We start from the raw sequence: 19,749 nt of genomic DNA, 5'->3' as shown, positions 1-19,749 counted from the left end.
AGTGTCTTTGGTGTTGAACAACTTTTCATGGACTTTTTTGCAAGCTGTATGTCATTGGTTAAGTCTATTTAAATGTCCACTTTTCGAATTGATTTATTTATTTAAGTTTTGAGAAGTCTACATTCTGGTTACAGGTTCTGTATCAGATATATGGTTTACAGTATTTTCTGCCTTTTTTGTTTTGATTTTCTCATTGGTGTTTTGAAAAATAGCATTTTTAAATTCTGATGAATTTAAGTTTAACAGGTGTTTGTTAGTGTGGCTCATGCTTTTGGTTATATCTGAGTCATCTTTAGGGTTTCCCTGGTGGCCCAGTGAGTGCTTCCCAGTGGATCAGGGGTAGAGAAACCACCTGCAATGCAGAAGATACGGGTTTGATCCCTGGGTTAGGAAGATTCCCTGGAGAAGGAAATGGCAACCCACTGTAGTATTTTTCCCTGGTAAATACCATGGACAGAGGAGCCTGGTGGGTTGCAGTCCATGGAGTCACAAAAGAGTCTGAAGTGACTTAGCAACTAAGTACAAAAACAGGTCATTTTTGTGAAACCCAGGGTCACAAAGATTTCTCCTTTGTTTTCTGATAGATTTTATAGTTTTTAGCTTTACATTTAAGTTCTTTTTAACTTTTTTTAATATGATGCAATGTATGAATCAAGATTTTTTGGATTTGGATATGGACATTCACTTTTTTTAGCATGATTTGTTGAAAAGACTTTTTCTATTGAATTGGCTGTGCATCTTGGTTAAAAACAATTATGTATCTACATATGATTCTTTGTACTGTATTCTTTTCCATTGACCCATTTTTGTCTATTTAGTAGCCAAAAATGTACTGTCTTAATTACTGTAGTTTTATATCAAATCTTGAAATAAAGTAGAACTTCGTTCATTTGCAAAGTTGTCTTGGCTCTTCTGAGTCCTTTACGTTTTCCTATGAGTCAGTCTCTACAGAAAGGCCTGCTGGAATTTAATTGAAATTAACTTGAATCAGTAGAGCAATTTTGAAAAAAATTAACATCTTAATGTTGAGTTTTTTCACCCATGAACACAAATTATCTTAACATTTAATTCAGTCTTTTACTTTCTGGAGCAGTTTTTAGTTTTTACTATGCAGATTTTTTGTTTTTTTGTTTTTTTACTCAGATTTATCCTTATTTTTCAGCTTTTTTGGTGCTCTTCTAAGTAATATTTAAAACAAATGTCCATTTGTTATTAATATATAGAAATAAAGATTATTTTTGCCTATTGCTTTTGTATTTAGCACATTTGCCAGACATTTTTATTACAGTGTACAGCTTTTTGGTAGATGCCATCAGATTTTCTGTGTATACTGTTTGTCATATTTTCTATGTGAATGTCTTTTCTTTTTCTTACCTATGACATGTAGTTGTTCAGTCACTAAGTATGAAAAGGCATCTAGTGGAATATTTAAGTAAGGAGAGCAAGCATCCTTACTTTGTTGCTGAAATTAATTACCTTAAACAACATTATTTTTTTCCTAAATGTTCTGGTACAGTTCACCAGTGAAGCTATATGGGTTTGCTGTTTTTGTGGGAAGGGTTTAAACTACACATTCAATTTATTGAATAGATACAGGACTATTCAGATTACCCTTTTGAGTGAACTTTGGCAATTTTGTTTTCATAGAATTAGTCTGTTTCATCACAGTTGCTAAACTTTTGCGTCAAAGTTGCTAAACTTTTGCATCCAAGTTGCTAAACTTACTTCTAGGGTTGTTTGTTGTATTACATTTTTATATTTTTAATAACTAGCATCTATAGTGATGTCATCTCTCTCATTCCTGATATTGATAATTAGTGTCTTCTCTTTTCCCTTACCAGTCTGGCTAGAAATACATTGATTTTATTAATTTAAATAATCAGTTTTTGGCTTCATGTGTTTTCCATTTCTCATTTTATTGATTTCTGCTGTTTTAATGTTCTGCTTTGTATTTAGTTTGCTTTTTTTCATATTTAACATTAAAGTTGATGTAGTTGACATGGTATCTTTTCTAATACAGAGGATTAATGTTATGTATTTTCATACAAATATTGCTTTCATGGCATCCCTCAAGTTTCGACATGTAAGCATCTTTTCATTCAGTTCAGAGTACATCTACCATGTACTCTGAGAGGGTTATTGAGAGGTATGTTATGTAATTTCCAGGTTTTTGGAATTTTTCCATATACTTTCTGTTTGTTTCTAATTTAATTCATTGTGCCTGGAGAGCATATTTTGGAAGACTTGAATCTTTGTAATTTTTTATTTTATAGTTTAGATATCATATATCTTGTTAGTTTTAAGTGCTTTATAGAGAGATATATTCTGTTGTTGGGCGATGTGTTCTGTACATGTCAATTAGGTCATGCTTATTGGTAATGTTGTTCAAATGATGTCTTTCTATTGCTGTCACTCACTGAAAAAATGATATTGAAATCTCCTATATTGTGCATTCATTTGTTTTGCCTTGCGTTTCTATCATTTTCACTTTATTTTTGAAATTACAATTAGTGCATAAATATTTAAGATTACTATGTCCTCTTGATATATTCACCTCTGTAATATTATACAGTGACCATTTTTCGTGGTAATGTTCTTTGCTTTAAGGTATACTTTTTCTAATATTAATACAGTCATCTTGGATTTGAGTAGAGTTCACAAAAGTACGTATATCTTTTTCCATTGTGTTACTTTCAGACTATTTATATCCTTCAGTTTAAAGTGTAGTTCTTGTAGGCTACAGGTGGTCAGAGTATTGGAGCTTCAGCATCAGTCCTTCCAGTGAATATTCAGGGTTCATTTTCTTTAGGATTGACTGGTTTGATCTCCTTGCTTTCCAGGGAACTCTGAAGAGTTTTCTCTAGCACCACAGTTCAAAGTATCATTTTTTAAGCGCTCAGCCTTCTTCACAGTCCAACTCTCACATCTGTACATGATTATTGGAAAAACCATAGCTTTGACTATATGAACCTTTGTTGACAAACTGATGTCTCTGCTTTTTAATGTGCTGTCTAGTTTTGTCATAGCTTTTCTTCCAAGGAGCGAATGTCTTTTAATTTCATGGCTGCAGTCATTGTCTGCAGTTATTTTGGAGCCCAGGAAGATACAAATCTGTCACTTGTTTCCACTTTTTCCCCTTCTATTTGCCATTAAGTGGTGCGACCAGATGATATGATCTTAGTTTTTTTTAATTTTGAGTTTCAAGCCAACTTTTTCACTTTCCATTTTCACCCTCATCATGAGGTGTTTATAGTTCCTCTTGGCTCTCTGCCATTAAAGTATTAGAATACTTCTCCCCTTTTGGCCTGTGTACTATTGTTATTATAACATTTTATTTTTACATGTTATAAATTCTATAGTGCATTCTTTAAGTAGCCATTTATCTTTTTAAAAGACTTAAACAACAAGAGAAATAACCTTTTACTTTACATAGTTATGCACGTGCATTGAATACTCAGGGAGGATTCTCTGCAGAATTTCCCGAGTTCTCTGTGCAGCTCTCTCTTGAACTCTCCCAAACAAACTTGAGCTGCTTTGATCTTGGATTTTTGACTTTTAACTCTCAGGGAATTTTTGAAGTTCAACCCGGTTTCCTTATTGGAGCTGGGCCTTGACCTGGACTTTCTCAAGCCAGTAAGCTGGGACTATCATGGCCTATCCCATGGTCCATCATTGTCTAATGTCCAGTGGTCTTGAAAAACAGTGTTGTATATATTATGTGTGACTTTTTTGTTTTCCTAAGTAGGGCAGAGATTGGTGCATTGTTACACCTTCTTGGCCAGAAGTAGAAGTTCACTTAAAAAATTTACTTAATATGGTCTCTGCAGTTATAGTTTTGTCTTCTTTGTTACATGGGTGCATCACAGTGCAGTTGCTTTACACATCACAGTTTAGTTCCACATCGACTAACATTTTGATTTAATTATTTTTGCAGTTAACAAGTGAGCATATTAAAAGTAAAAATACTGTGTCAAATTAAATTACAGCTGAAGAGTTTATTAAAACCACAATGCCAAGAGGATTCTTACTCATTTGTTTTCCACAATTGTGTATGAGAGTGCTTGTTTTTCTGCACCCTTACCAATTCTGAGTTTTAAAGAAAATTTAGAATATTAGCTAATTTTAGGGTAAAAAAAGCTTTGTAATTTATATTTTGAAATAGCTGAGATTTTAAGACTTTGGCTTTCTGTTTCTGTGAACTGCCTCTTTGAATATATGATCTATTTTAATGATTATCTTGTTTGTCCAACTCTATATAAAAAGATAATTGATTCATATGCATTATAGGTACTTTTTCCTATAGTTTTGTTACTTTTTTGATACAGTTTTGGGCATTTAGATGTTGTTGCCCACCAGGCTCCCTGGTCCATGGGGTTCTCCAGGATACTGGAGTGGGTAGTCATTCCCTTCTCTGGGGGATTCTCCCAACCCAGGAATCAAATCCGTGTCTCCTGCATTGCAGGCAGATTCTTTACCATCTGAGCCACCAGGGAAGCCCATTTGAATTATTAAGTAGTGTAATTCAGCTTTTTTTTCTGTTTGATACTTAAACATTTTAAACTTAAGTTTCTTTAGAATGGAGATTACAAACTTTGAGTATTAAATGTGATTGTACATAAAAAGTATTTTCCATGAACTAAGTCCTTTATTAATGTTAACCAATTTATACTACACATAGAATATCCAGTTTTTGTAGCTCTGGGGTATGTTGAAATCTCATTTTTCATTATCCCTATGAATGCTTTCATTGATTTTAGTTCAGTTAGTTCAGTCCCTCAGTTGTGTTCGACTCTTTGCGACCCCCACGGACTGCAGCACACCAGGCCTCCCTGTCCATCACCAACTCTTGGGGTTTACTCAAACTCATGTCCATTGAGTTGGTGATTCCATCTAACCATCTCATCCTCTGCCTAGCCCTTCTCCTCCCACCTTCAATCTTTCCCAGCATCAAGGTCTTTTCAGATGAGTCAACTCTTCTCATCAGGTGGCTAAAGTATTGGAGTTTCAGCTTTAGCATCAGTCCTTCCAATGAACATCCAGGACTGTTCTCCTTTAGGATGGACTGGTTGGATCTCCTTGCAGTCCAAGGGACTCTCAAGAGTCTTCTCCACCACCACAGTTCAAAAGTATAAATTCTTCAGCACTTAGCTTTCTTTATAGACCCCTTTTTATTTGGTTAGGTCAGTGAGACTGTGAAATAGAAAGGAAATTGGTAGATTTTTAATACAAAGTTCATTGCATTTCTTTAAAAAATTTTTTAAAATTCTTTGTAATTTGTTTCAGAGGTTTATTTCTATACTCTTAACCATTTTGCCTCTGTGAAATTCTTGCAGAATGATGGGCCCAAGTAGTTAGCTCTTTTTAGGTTAAATTTTGCTAGAATTTTGAAAGCACCAGTTGTAAACTGCTGAATGCAAAGACAGTTTTAAGTTGTAATATGGGTATTTTATTCAGCATCATTGGCTTTCCTAGATAATTGCAATAAAATAGTACTCAACATAACCTTTTTAATAGTAGTTGAATATAACTGATTGATGACCAGTATTTTAACCAAAAATTGTTATTCGGGTTTTTAGGTTTTGAGTTTTCTTAAAATGTTACATAATTCTTGCTAGGGTATTTATATTAGAATTTCAAATGAAAGACATTTATAGTGTGTCTACTAAATGACAGCACTATGTTAAAAACTGGTGATTCAGAGACACTAAGAATAGAATATATGTGTCTTGAGGGCAGAGACTTTACTTGTTTTGTTGATTTTCCATCATTGGTGGTACATATTACATAGTACATGCTCAGTATACTTAGTGACTCTTGAAAGGTCTCTGGCTTCAATATGCTCATGATCTCATGAGCTACTTATCAGTAAAAAGGTCAATGCCAATTTTATTGCTTAACCTTGTTCCTTTTCCCTGGAGATCCAAAAGAGCTATATCTTCTAGGACGTCATCTAGTTAAAGACATAAATATACTAATACAAGGTTTGCTAAAATGCCCTAAGGCTACAGCAGGGAACATTAATTGGTAGAATCAGAATAGATTTCATGAAATTAGTGGATTGTGACCAGTGCATGTAAATGTTTGGGAGCAGAACTGAGCAATATATGTTGAGGGAAAGACATGTCTAAAGTTGTGCCAGTAGGCTGGCACAGATTCATAACCATTGAACAATCAGCTGAATCATTTGAATTTTACTGCAGCGTTTGTAAGTGGGAGGGAGAGGAAATACAGGATGTCAGATAGGTAGGCAGAAGGATTGTACTTCATGTGGTAGGCAGTATTCCATATACCTGTTCAGTTCAGTTCAGTTCGTTTGCTCAGTCGTGTCCGGCTCTTTGCGACCCCATGGACTGCAGCACGCCAGGCTTCCCTATCCATTGCCAACTCCGGGAGTCTGCTCAAACTCATGTCCATTGAGTCAGTGTTGCCATCCAACCATCTCATCCCCTGTTGTCCCCTTCTCCTACCTTCAATCTTTCCCAGCATCAGGGTCTTTTCAAATGAGTCAGCTCTTCTCATCAGGTGGCCAAAGTATTGGAGTTTCAGCTTCAACATCAGTACTTCCAGTGAACACTGTGGACTGATTTCCTTTAGGATGGACTGGTTGGATTTCCTTGCAGTCCAAGGGACTCTCAAGAGTCTTCTCCAACACCACAGTTCAAAAGCATCAATTCTTCAGTGCTCAGCTTTCTTTATAGTCCAACTCTCACATCCATACATGACTACTGGCAAAACCATGTACCTGTAAGCTTCCATATATGAAAGTAGCTCATTATTCTATTTTTAGAATGTCTCGGCTGAGCTGCAAAGTCCTTAGCTTTGGTATTATATGGAGCAATATGATTTAGAATCATGAGCCTCTGTAGTTAACTGTTCAGGTATCTTATTTGGTTTATTTGTGTTGCTAAATTGAAAGCTAAATACCTTTCCTAATTTAGGTTTAGCTATTCATGAAGGGCTAAGGTGGCTAGGTAATTTTTTTACTTGAAAAGTAATAAAATATAACAAAAAAAATTATGGAAGAAATGTGTTTTTGAGAAATGATTCTTATTATAGCTATTGTGAATTTTGAACATAGAAAAAAGACATAGTAGTATCATAAACGGTTATTTATTTGTCACTCAGTCCAAACAATCATCAACAAACAACCCATTGCTAAAATTTAGGCTATCCACACTCTACTTTTCTCCTCCTGTTATTTTGAGAAAAATTCTGGGTATTTGTTTTCATTCGTAAATGCTTTGTTGTGTTTCTTTTAAAGATCTCTCTCTCTCTACCCCCAACCCCCCCCCCCATTTAAAGAAATACAACCACAGTGCACTCCCTCCAAAAGAAAAAAAAAAAAAGCAGCAATTGCTTAATGTTCTCAAGTGCCAAATTTGTGTTAAGATTTCTGTTTGTCTTGTAAAAGTTGTAGTATGTTTACTGGCTTTATTTTTAGTGGTACAGAAGGTTCAGAATCAAATGAGATCAACACATTCAGTAAATAAATTTCTTTCAATCTGCAAATTATCCTTTTATCCTTGTGAGGCTTTTATAATTACGTTTTATTTTTGAAGAAAACTGGTTGTTGGTCATACAGAGTTATCCATAGTCTGCATCTACTGATTGTATTCTGATGTTACAATTATTATGTTTTCCATATGTGTCAGTTGGTGGATGGATCTAGACGCCATCAAGTTCTCTTGATTTTTAGTAATATTTTGTAAGTGGTGGAATATTTTTCCATTAATAGATACATGATAGCTGATTTTTTTTTTTGCATACGTCTGTGTGATACTTTTTTCAAGAACATTCATTTAAATAACTTTGTTAAACCTGTTTATGCTCAGCATAGTCTTCTCGATAAATATCTATTCATCAGTATTAAAGGATATATAAAAGTCCAAATAAAATTTTTATAATAAAGATGCAATATTAAAATATAGGTTGGAATTATTGATGATGAAAAAGAAATGTTTTGTCAGTGTAGGTCTTGTCAAATTAAGAACACATGATTTAGAATTAACAGACCAGTTAACATTGAACAAGGTAACCTTTGAGTTTCAGTTTTACAACGTTTAAAATGGGTTTAACGGGACCTATTTCAAAAGTTGTCTTGATTGGACAATACGTAAAAGAATTAGCACAGAATGGCACATAACTACTCAAATGATGGTGATGCTTTTTATTATAGTTCTTTAATCTGAAAGTGAGCGAGTGAGTGAAGTCGCTCAGTCATGTCCAACTCTTTGAGACCCCATGGACTGTAGCCTACCAGGCTCCTCTGTCCATGGGATTTTCCAGGCAAGAATACTGGAATGGATTGCCATTTTCTTCTCCAGAAGATCTTCCCGACCCAGGGATTGAACCCATTGTCTCCTGCATTGTAGGCTGACGCTTTACTGTCTGAGCCGGGGGGAGGTCCTGTAAATGTGTAAATCCTAGGAAGGAGCACTTTACTAGAAGTCAGCTTCAAAGTTTTCATTTATTTTCTTGGGAGTTTTATATGTTGATTTAAGGAGCTTTTCCTTTTATTGATTCTTAGCAGTTTTTATGTATTTTGGGCACTAAAGCTTTGTTGTACAAGGTACAGATAAACTTCCTGTCCGTAGCTATTTTTAAAAAAATTGATGGTTAGATTTGGAAATACTAACATTAAATTTGTTTTAGCTTTAAGAAATTTGTTTTAAATTGGTCTTTTATATAGTCTTTCAGATTTTATTTTAAACGTTAAAAAATTTTTATTTTCAGTCTGCTTGAAATTTAATTTTAGTGTGTTATAATGGTTATATGATTTTTTTTCCCTTATGGCTAACAAATTTGCTACAAACTTCATTGATTCATGTTTTTCCTACTGATCTGCAGTATTAGTTGTCGTGTTGCCATATATGTGAGAAACTTCCCTGGGCCATCTCTTCTGTTTCATTGTTTGTGACTATCCTGTTGCTATCAATACATGTCTTAATTTAATGTAACATCATGATAAGTCTTGGAATTTTGGTGAGTAAATTTCACAACTTTTCTTAAAAACTGTCCTTGGTATTTTTTTTTTCATTAATATATATATTTATATATATGTGTGTGTGTATACAAGATAAGATGGCTGGGTTCCATGAAGACTTTGGTTTTTTGATTATAGTTGTACTAAATTTATAAATTAGTTGGAGAGCATATTTCTTCTCCAAGATATTTTCTTTATTTGTAAAAGACATGCTCAATGCAGAAACTTAATGCTTTAGGCAAAAAGGAAAATAAGTCACTGGCAATTTTACCAAAGCGAATGCATTGTACTTCCCATCATTTGTCCTACATGTTGCAAGGATTTTAAACAGCCTATATGTAAGGCATGAGGGAAGAGAGAGCCTTTTTTTTGACAAATAGTTTGATTTCTTCCAAAGTTATTTTTCAGATTTATTTCTTTTTAATTGGAGGATAATTGCCTCTCAATATAGTATTGGCTTCTGCATACAACAACATGAATCAGCCATAGGTATACATATGTCCCCTCCCTCTTGATCCATGCTCCCACTCTCGTCAAAGTTTACTGATCTATTCAGTTATTCAGTACTTTGCTATTCTCAGAATTTTATAGCATTTTTTAATTCTCCCCTTTTCTATTTTTGTTAAAAGCACATATTCATATTTTATCCTTTATTTTTCTTGTCAGAGGCCTTATTTTACTGGTTTTTTCGAAGTACCAGCTTCTGTAATTTTTTTGTTTCATATTTCACTAATTTCTGTTTGCATCTCCTACTCAGCTAGATTTGTTTTATTATTTTTTGTCACTTTACATGCTGAACATGTTTATTTTCTTATTTAAAAATGCATTTAAGATTAAGAAAAATCAGTTGATACGTTTGGCAGTAAGCTTTGATTTGTAGAGTTCTCTTTTTCCTTTTTTTTTTGAGATTGTGATATAATTGACATATAACATTGTATTATTTTCAGGTATACAACATGATTTGATGTATGTATAAATTGTGAAACAAATTACCAGAATAAGTTTAGTTAACATCCATTGTCACACATAGTTAAATTTTTTTCCTTGTGCTGAGAACTTTTAAGATTTACTTCAGGCAACTTTCAAATATTGTTAACTATATTAGCATGTGTTACATGGTCAGGGCTAATTTATGGGCTTCCTTGGTAGCTCAGCTGGTAAACAATCCGTCTGCAATGAGGGAGACCTGGGTTTGTTCCCTTGCTTGGCAAGATCCCCTGGATGAGGGAATAGCTACCCAATCCAGTATTCTGGCCTGGGAAATTCCATGGACAGAGGGTTCTGGCAGGCTACAGTCCATGGGGTCACAAAGAGTTGGACACTACTGAGTGACTTCCACTGTCACTTTTTTACTTTATGTCAGAATTCCAAGTTTGTACCTTTTGGCCACCATCTTTACTGCCTCCCCCCACCTCCTACTGCCCCAGACTGTGCTTCTGGAATTCAGTGTTTTGGGTTTTTGTTTTTTAAGAGTTTACAGGTAAATGAGATCATACAGTGTTTGTCTCTCTCTCTCTCTCTGACTTATTTCACTTAGCCCTATTGCCTCATTTGCATGTTGTTGCAAATGGTGAATTCTTCTGTTTATGGCTGTTATGAATGTGTAGATTAACCACATTTCCTTCATCCATTGATGGAGACCTAAGTTGTTTCCCTGTCTTGACTGTTGTAGATAGTGCTACAGTGAACATGGGGGTGCTAATGTCTAGATAGTGATTTTATTTCCTTTAAATAAATATCCAGAAATGGGATTACTGGATCATGCAGTTATACTTTGTAAAATTTTTTGAGAAACTTGCATAGTGTTTTCCTTAGTGGGTACATCAGTTTACATTCCCATCATCATTGTGCAAGTGTTCCATTTCTCCAAATCCCTGCCAATGCTTGTTACTTCTTTTCAATAGCATCTATCCCCCTATCAGGTGTGAGGTGATACTTTATTGTAATTTTGATTGGCATTTCACTGATTCATGATTGAGTACCTTTTCGTGTACCTATTGGTCATTTGTATGTCAGTTTATGTCCTCTGCCCATTCTTTAATCACTGTTTACTTTTTCTGAGTTCTATGAGTTGCTTATATATTTTTGATATTAACATTTCATGTATGATATGCACATTTTTCCTTCCATCCCCATCTTGTTGATGGTTTTCTTCACCCTACAGAAGCTAAAGTTTGCCATAGTCTAATTACTTTTGCTTTTGTTGCCTTTGCTTTTGGTGTCAAATCCAAAAAGTCACTGCTAAGATTGATTTCAAGGAGCTTACTACTTAAGTTTTCTTCTGGGAGTTTTATCGTTTCAGCCATTATGTTCAAATTTTTAATATATTTTGAGTTAATTTTTATGTGTGGTGAAAGATGGTGGTCCAGTTTCTTTCTTCTGCATGAGATTGTCCAGGTTTCTCAGCATCATTTTAGAGAGACTGTTTTTCTCCACTGTGTATGTTGGCTCCTTCTGTTTAAGCTGATTGACCATGGATTATTTCTGAACTCTGTACAATTAATCTGTAATAGTCTGCTTTTATGCCCATATTATACTGTTTTGAGTTACTCTTTATATTATAGTTTAAGACCAAGAGGTTTGCTGCGTCCCCTTTTGTTCTTTCTCAAGATTGCTTTGGTTCCTAAGGATTTTTTGTTGTTTCATACAGACTTTAGGATATTTTCTATTTTATGAAAAATGTTATTGGAATTTTGATGATTGCATTGAATCTGTAGATTGCTCTGAGTAGTATGGGAATTTTAACAGTATACTTCCAATCCATGAGCATCCATGAGCACAAATGGAAATCTTTCCATTTGCATCTTCTTCAGTTTCTTCCATCAGTGTCTTTTACCTTTTTCACTTTTTTAAGCTTTGTGAAAGCGTCAAAAATGTACAAAAGTGGGGTGAGTGGTATAATAGTACACTTCTTTTGCCTTCCTTTGGAAGAATATTAAAGCAAATCTTAGCGATAATTTTATGTCAATCCTCTTGAACATATTTTCATATTTAATAAAATTTTAAAGAATTTTTTTGTTGTGTTGAAAAGCAGAGACATTACTTTGCCAACAAAGGTCCGTCTAGTCAAGGCTGTGATTTTTCCAGTGGTCATGTATGGATGTGACAGTTGGACTGTGAAGAAAGCTGAGCGCCAAAGAATTGATGCTTTTGAACTGTGGTGTTGGAGAAGACTCTTGAGAGTCCCTTGGACTGTAAGGAGATCCAACGAGTCCATTATGAAGGAGATCAGCCCTGGGATTTCTTTGGAAGGAATGATGCTGAAGCTGAAACTCCAGTACTTTGGCCACCTCATGCGAAGAGTTGACTCATTGGAAAAGACTCTGATGCTGGGAGGGATTGGGGGCAGGAGAAGGGGACGACAGAGGATGAGATGGCTGGATGGCATCACCGACTCGATGGACGTGGGTTTGGGTGAACTCTGGGAGTTGGTGATGGACAGGGAGGCCTGGCATGCTGCGATTCATGGGGTCGCCAAGAGTCGGACACTATATTATGATTTAGGAGCACAACATAATGATTCAACATATATACACATTACACATTGGTCACTGTAAGTCTAGTAACCATTTGTGACCATATAAAATTATTACAATATTATTATTACATTTCCCATGCTGTGCATAATCCCAGTAACTGACTTATAACTGGAAGTTTGTATCACTTAATTACCTTCACTTATTTTGCCCATCCCACCCCACCACTAAAATAATTTTTGTTAACTTCTTTTTGGTTGTGCTGGGTTTTCATTGCTAACTTAGGCTTTCTCTAGTTGCGGTGCACGGGCTTCTCATTATGGTGACCTCTCATTGTGGAGCAGGGACTCTATAAGAGTGTGGGCTCAGTTGTTCTGGTGCATAAACTCAGTTGCTCTTCTGCATGTGGGATCTTCCTGGACCAGGGATCAAATCCATGTGCCCTGCATTAGCAGGTGGAGTCTTATCCACTGTGCAACTAGGAAAGTCCCTAAAATAATTTCTTAATGCCATGTAATCTCCAACAGTAGTAATCAGAATTTCCTGATCACTTTAAAGAAATCTTGTATATTTTCTTTTTAAATCAGGGATCAAGGAAAGTCAGCTTACTGATTTGGTATTTTTAGGTTTGTATCCCTGCCGGAGGGCATGACAACCCACTCCAGTATTCTTGCTTGGAGAATCCCCATGGACAGAGGAGCCTGGCGGGCTACAGTCCATAGGGTGGAAAAGAGTCAGACACAACTGAAGCGACATAGCGTGCATATAAGCAAGTCTATTAATAGGACAGTTGTGTTTTTTTTTTTTTTTCCTCCCTTCCCCTTTCTTGATTTTCTATTAGAGAAACTGGGTCATCTATTCCATACAATTATTTGAAAATTATGCTTTTTTGACTTTACCTCTATGTTGTCATTTTTTCTGTTTCTCATATCCTTTAATCTCTCGTGTACTTGTAGTTAGGTAATAAGACTTGATCAGATTCAGGTTTAATTTTCAGCAAGAATACTTTGTAAATGTACTGTGTAGTTTCTAATGTATCACCCTAGAAGGAACATGTCTACTTATGTTTTTGTGCTGTTGACATTTGCCAGTAGGTTCCGGTGTTCTCTGCTTGATGCATCCAGTATAGAGTGCTCCATCATCTTTCTGTACTAGTGAGTTTTAGTAGCTAATAATTGCATAATTCCACAGGGTATTGCAAAAATGGTAATACTCTTTTCCTGCATATGTTACTTAGTATTTTTCTATTCAGAAGAACTTTTCCTCTCAAATATTTGGTTATACCAAAACACCTTTATTAAAAGAAAAACAGGAGCGATTTTTGCTAAAAATTTTCCTTATGAGCTGCTGCTAACTCTAGCCTAAACTCCAATGTAATGTGAATTTTTTATTGTTGATCAAAGTGTTATTGTGAAAGCAAAGATTTTTACATTTAGCCTTACTACAGTGATCATTTCTTTAAAAATGTTTAAATTTTCTCATCTTGGGCCATCAGCAGCTCATAATATCACTAATTTTGCTACTTACCTAAAGTATTATTTTTTTCTCCAAAATTTTAGTTAGCTGGAAATCATGGGTCCTTTTGTGGGACCTGGTCCTTAGAGACAGTAATAATACGGATGCAAAGGTGCCAATGTCTTTTAGGTTTGTTATTGTTTCCAAATTTTTTCACTTGACAAAGCTAATAAAATAAGACATATATATTTGTGTTCATTTCCAATTCGTAAATAATTTTACTATGTTTCCCTTTCCAATTTTTTTGTTGGTATCTCTTGTAGGTTGAAAATGCTTGCTAATGTTAACATAATTGCATATATATTTCTTTAAAAAGCAACATCAGTGTTAACATTGTAGTATATTTTTTGCAATATAATATAATTTTAAGATTTGTTTTGCAATTATTTTTGTTCTCAGTGTATTTCATGAAAAATGTATAGTATTGGGTTTGCCAACAGGTTTGTTTTTTTCCGTAAGATGACTCTAGTATTGCTTAGTTATCTTTGTATTAACTTCAGTCGAAACAATTCTGTTAGTTTTTTTTTAACTTTGTTCACTTGAAACAATTTTGTTAGATCGTATTGTGGCAGCTATCATATCAGCATGCATTTTAAAAAAAACTTACTAAAATTGGTGAATTTTTGTGCAGCCATTTTACAATTGAGGATGGAGGGGAAAGCAACATTTTCAGCATATTTATTATTTCGAGAAAGGTAAAGTGCAACTGAAACACAAAAAAGGACTTGTGTAGTATATGGAGAAGGTGCCGTGACTGGTCAAACGCGTCAGAAGTGGTTAATCGAAGTTTTCATGCTGGAGATTTTTTGCTGGATGATTCTTCAAGGTTGGGTAGACCAGTTGAAGTCCATAGTGATCAAAGTGAGACATTCATTGAGAACAGTTGATGTTACACTATGTGGGAGATAGCTGACATACTCAAAATAGTCACATCAAGCCTTGAAAATCGTTGGCACCAGCTTGGTCATGTTAATTGTTTTGATGTCTGGGTTCCACATAAGTGAAAAAAACCTTCTCGATGCTGTTCTCTACTTGAACATAGCAAAAACGTTCTGTTTTTAAAACAAACTGTGACAAGCAGTGAAAAGCGGATATTGTACAATCAGGTGGAATGGAAGAGATTGTGGGACAAGAGAGTTGAAGTACCACCAGCCAAACACCAGTCTTCATCCAAAGAAAGTGATGTTGTGTATACGGTGGGATTGGAAAGCAGTTCTCTAATAAGAGCTCCCTCTGGGGAACCAAATGATTAATTTTAATAAATATTGTTACCAATTAGACCAACTGAAAGCAGCACCCAATAAAAAGTGTATGGATTTATTCAACAGAAAATGCATTATCTTCTATCAGGATAATGCAATACCACATGTTTATTTGATGACCAGGCCAAAAAAAAAAAACTATTAGAACTTATCTGGGAAGTTCTGATTCATCAGCTGTATTCACCAGATATTGCACCTTTGCATTTCCATTTATTTTGGTCTTCACAATATTCACTTAATGGAAAAGATTTCAATTCCCTAGAAGACTGTAAAAAGCACCTGAAATAGTTCTTTACTCAAAAAAAGTTTTTAGATGATAGAATTATGAAGTTATACCTGAAAAATGGCAGAAAGTAGTGGAACAAAATAGTGAATGTGTTGTTCAGTAAAGTTCTTGGTAAAAATGAAAAACATGTCTTTTATTTTTATTTAAAAACAAATTTTTTGGTTAGCCCAATTCAATTACAGGATTTTAAAGTTTATTGAGATAATTTTCTGTGTGGTTCTACCATCACCCTAATAGTTAGATTTGTTTGTTACAGTTTGATTTTCATCTTTAGGGAATAGTTTTTCACTTTGAATAAATTTTCCAAAGTTGCAAAACAAGGTACATTCGTAGATGTCTTCTACTCCTGTTCATTCTACTTTGCCTATTCTATCCCCTTACAAAGGGTTTCTACTTTCATTAATTTTTGGTGTATTCTTTTATTTAATAGAAGCAAATGTGAGTTTTTTCTGCATGCTCCCTCCTAGCATCTTAGAGAAAAGATAGCACAGAATACACAGGGTTTAATATCTTGACTTTTTAATGTAATGATAAACATGCCCTGGAAGGTAAATATGCCCTGGAAATCACTCAATGGCTAAATATGGAAAATCTTCTCATTTCTTTATACTGCTGGTTAGAAATGCAGGTTCCTCAGTTCTCCATAGCCTGCCCAGCATATTGAAATGCTTGGGATTTTGCCAGTCTGAGAAGTGAGATGGCATATAAGTCTAGTATTGATTTTTCTTTCTTTCTTTCTTATTTTTTTACTGTGAGTAAGATTAAGGGTAATTTTCATTTCATGTACTGAAAACTAATCTCTTGCTACTTATTTTATGAGTAACTTGTCTTTTAAAGTTATTACTCTGTGAAGTTTAGGGTCATTTTTTGGCTCAAATTTTTAGAAACTTTCAAAATCTTACCTGAATAAACTACAGCAATTAGATTTTGTTCTGTTTTTCTTTTCTCTTATTTTCATTAAAAAACCATGTTTGATCAGATATTACAATCTGTACAATTTCTTATTTTTGAAACTTATTGAGGTATTCATTACATAGTATGTAATCCACTTCTGTGACTTACACTCATAGATAAAAAGATATTTTCTTCTGAAAAATTTTAAAGTCTTATCTATTCTGTTTGTCTCTAATTCATCAAAAAAAAAGTTACTACACTATATTAGGTGGGGATCCAATTTTATTTCTTTTTGCTCATATAGAGCTAGCTAATTGAAATATGCAGTGTCTTTTTTTTATTTTTCACATTACAGGGGTATGTATATGTTAGTACTGTGCTGCTGCTAAGTCACTTCAGTCGTGTCCTACTCTGTGTGACCCCATAGACGGCAGCCCACCAGGCTCCCCCGTCCTGGGATTCTCCAGGCAAGAACACTGGAGTGGGTTGCCATTTCCTTCTCCAGTGCATAAATGTGAAAAGTGAAAGAGAAGTTGCTCAGTCAGTCGTGTCCGACCCTTAGCAACCCCATGGACTGCAGCCTACCAGGCTCCCCCATCTGTGGAATTTTCCAGGCAAGAGTGCTGGAGTGGGGTGCCAACAAAATGCAAATGCAGAATATAGTGGCATAAATAGCCTAGAAGTTTATTTTTCTTAAAAGTCCTGCAGCTGTAAGAAAATGGTATCATTATGCACCATGAGGTTATTCACTGAGCTAAGTTGTTTTCATCTGGTTGCTTCAGTTTTTTCCCTGAGCTTTTATTCTTATGTGCATGGATTAATGAGGTATAATTAGCTATCTTTTTTTGTTTTGTCTCTTTTGTTGTTTTCAAAAAATCAAAAGCTTGATTTTATTGATCCTTTTTGGTGTGTCATTGTTAAATTTATTTTGTATTTTTATTGATTGTGTGAGTTTGTGCTCTCATGGTGTTTAGCAAGTAGATTCCTCTCTCCATGGAATCTTCCAAGTGACAAATACTGGAGTGGGTTGCCATTTCCTTCTCCAGGGGATCTTCCCAACCCAGGGATTGAACCTGGATCTCTTACATCTCCTATATTGGCAGGTAGATTCTTTACCACTTGCATCACCTGGGAAGTCCATATTCATGTATAGAAATACTCAGTATAGTCAGGATGTCAGTTCTTCCCAAAATGATCTATAGAGTCAATCCCAGTCAAAATTTCTGCAAGTTGTTATATGGGTATCAACAAATTGATTGTGAAGTTTATATGGAGAAGCAAAAACCCCAGAATAGCCAACACAGTATTGAAGAATAACAAAGTTGGAGGACTGATACTACTCAACTTCAAGATTTAATATGAAGCTGCAGTGATCAAGAGAGCTTCTCTGGTGGCTCAGATGGTAAAGCGTCTGCCTGCAGTGCGGGAGACCCGGGTTCGATCCCTGGGTTGGGAAGATCTCCTGGAGAAGGAAATGGCAACCCACTCTAGTACTCTTGCCTGGAGAATCCCACGGATGGAGAAGCATGGTAGGCTAGTCCATGGGGTCGCAAAGAGTCGGACACAACTGAGTCACTTCACTTCACTTCACTTCACAGTGATCAAGGCAGCCTTGTTTTCGAGAAAGAATAGACAAGTTGATCAGTGAAACAGAATAGAGAGACCAGCATAGAGCCCCCTATAAATATTGTCAAACCTATTTTTGACAAAGAGGCAAAGGCAAAACAGTGGAGCAAAGATAGTCTTTCTGACAAGTGCTAGTGAAACAACTGAAATCCATGTGCAAAAGAATGAATTGAGACAAACGTTAAACTTTTCACAAAAATTAACTCAAGGTGGATCATTGACCTAAATGTAAAATGCTAAACTATAAAACTCTTAGAAAATAATGTGGGAGAAAAATCTCGATAACTTACGTATAAAGGTACAACACCAAAGACATAACCTAAGAAAGAAATAATTGATTAGCTGGACTTGATTAAAATCAGTAATTTTTTCTCTGTGAAAGATAACTAGAAGACAAGCCACAGACTTGAAGAAAATACTTGCAAATAATACATGGGGCAAAGGGCTATTATCTAAAATACCCAGAACTTTCGAACTCAGCAGTAAGAAAGCAACCTGATTAGAAAGTGGACCAAACACCTCACCAAAGAAGATATGCAGATGGCAGATACACATATGAAAAGATGCTCCGCATCATATGTCATTAAGTAAATGCAAACGGAAACAACAGTGAGGTACTGCTACACTATCAGAATAGCCAAAATCTGAAACCCTGGCACCCATAAAGGCCGGGGAGGATATGGAGTGTCAGGAAATCTCATAGCTTCCTGTTGGGAATGCAGAATTATATAGCCACTTTGGAAAACAAATAAGCTGTTTTTACAAAGCTGAACATACTTGTACTATATGATCCAGCAATTCCTTGATTTTTATTCAGAGATGTTGAAAAGTTACATATACAGAGAAACCTGCACATGGATCTTAACAGCAGCTTTATTCATAATTGCCAAAACATGAAGTCAATTAAGATGTCCTTCAGTAGGTGAATGGATTAGTAAACTGTGGTACATAACAATGTAGTATTTATCAGCAGTAAAACAAAATGAATTTTCAAGCGATGAAAAGGCATGGGGGGTACCTGGTAGCATAACGCAGATTACTAAATGGAAGAAGCCAATTGAGAATGTTTCATACTGTAAGATTCCACCTGTATTCTGAAAAAGGCAAAACTATGGAGACAACAAAATTAAGGGGTTGGAAGGAGTCTGGATGAATAATAGCCAGAACACAGAGGATGTTGGGAGTAGTGAAAATAATGTTTAAAAAAAAAAGTTAAAAGATGGATATATGTCACTACACATTTGTCCAAACACATTGAATGTACAGTATTAAACCTTAATTTATTAAACTGGACTTTGGGTAGATATGATACATTAATAATCTTTGGTAATAAATGTACCAGTCTGGTGGAGGATGCTGATAATGGAGGAGGCTGTGCGTGTGTAGTGGCAGGGTATATATGAGAAATCTGTCCCTTCTTCCCAATTTTATTCTAAATCTAACAGTGTTCTAAAAAAATTAAAAAGAAAACAAACTAGGAAACATTTTTGTTGTTGATAGTTAACCAGTAATGTTTATTAGTTGTTCTTAAACTTTAGCATTCAATAGAAGCACCTGGAGGGCTTGTTAATGAACTCAGGTTGTTGGATCCTGTCTCCATTGTTTTCTTCAGTAGGTCTAGGATGGATCTGAGAACATAGTTCACTAAGGAAATTTCCAGGTTTTTAATGTTGCTCTAGGGACCACAATTTAAAGATCTCTTTAAGT

Source organism: Capricornis sumatraensis, chromosome 2, assembly GCF_032405125.1.
Source record: "Capricornis sumatraensis isolate serow.1 chromosome 2, serow.2, whole genome shotgun sequence".
NCBI classification, from domain to species: Eukaryota; Metazoa; Chordata; class Mammalia; order Artiodactyla; family Bovidae; genus Capricornis; species Capricornis sumatraensis.
Note: the sequence above shows the minus strand (reverse complement) of the source record.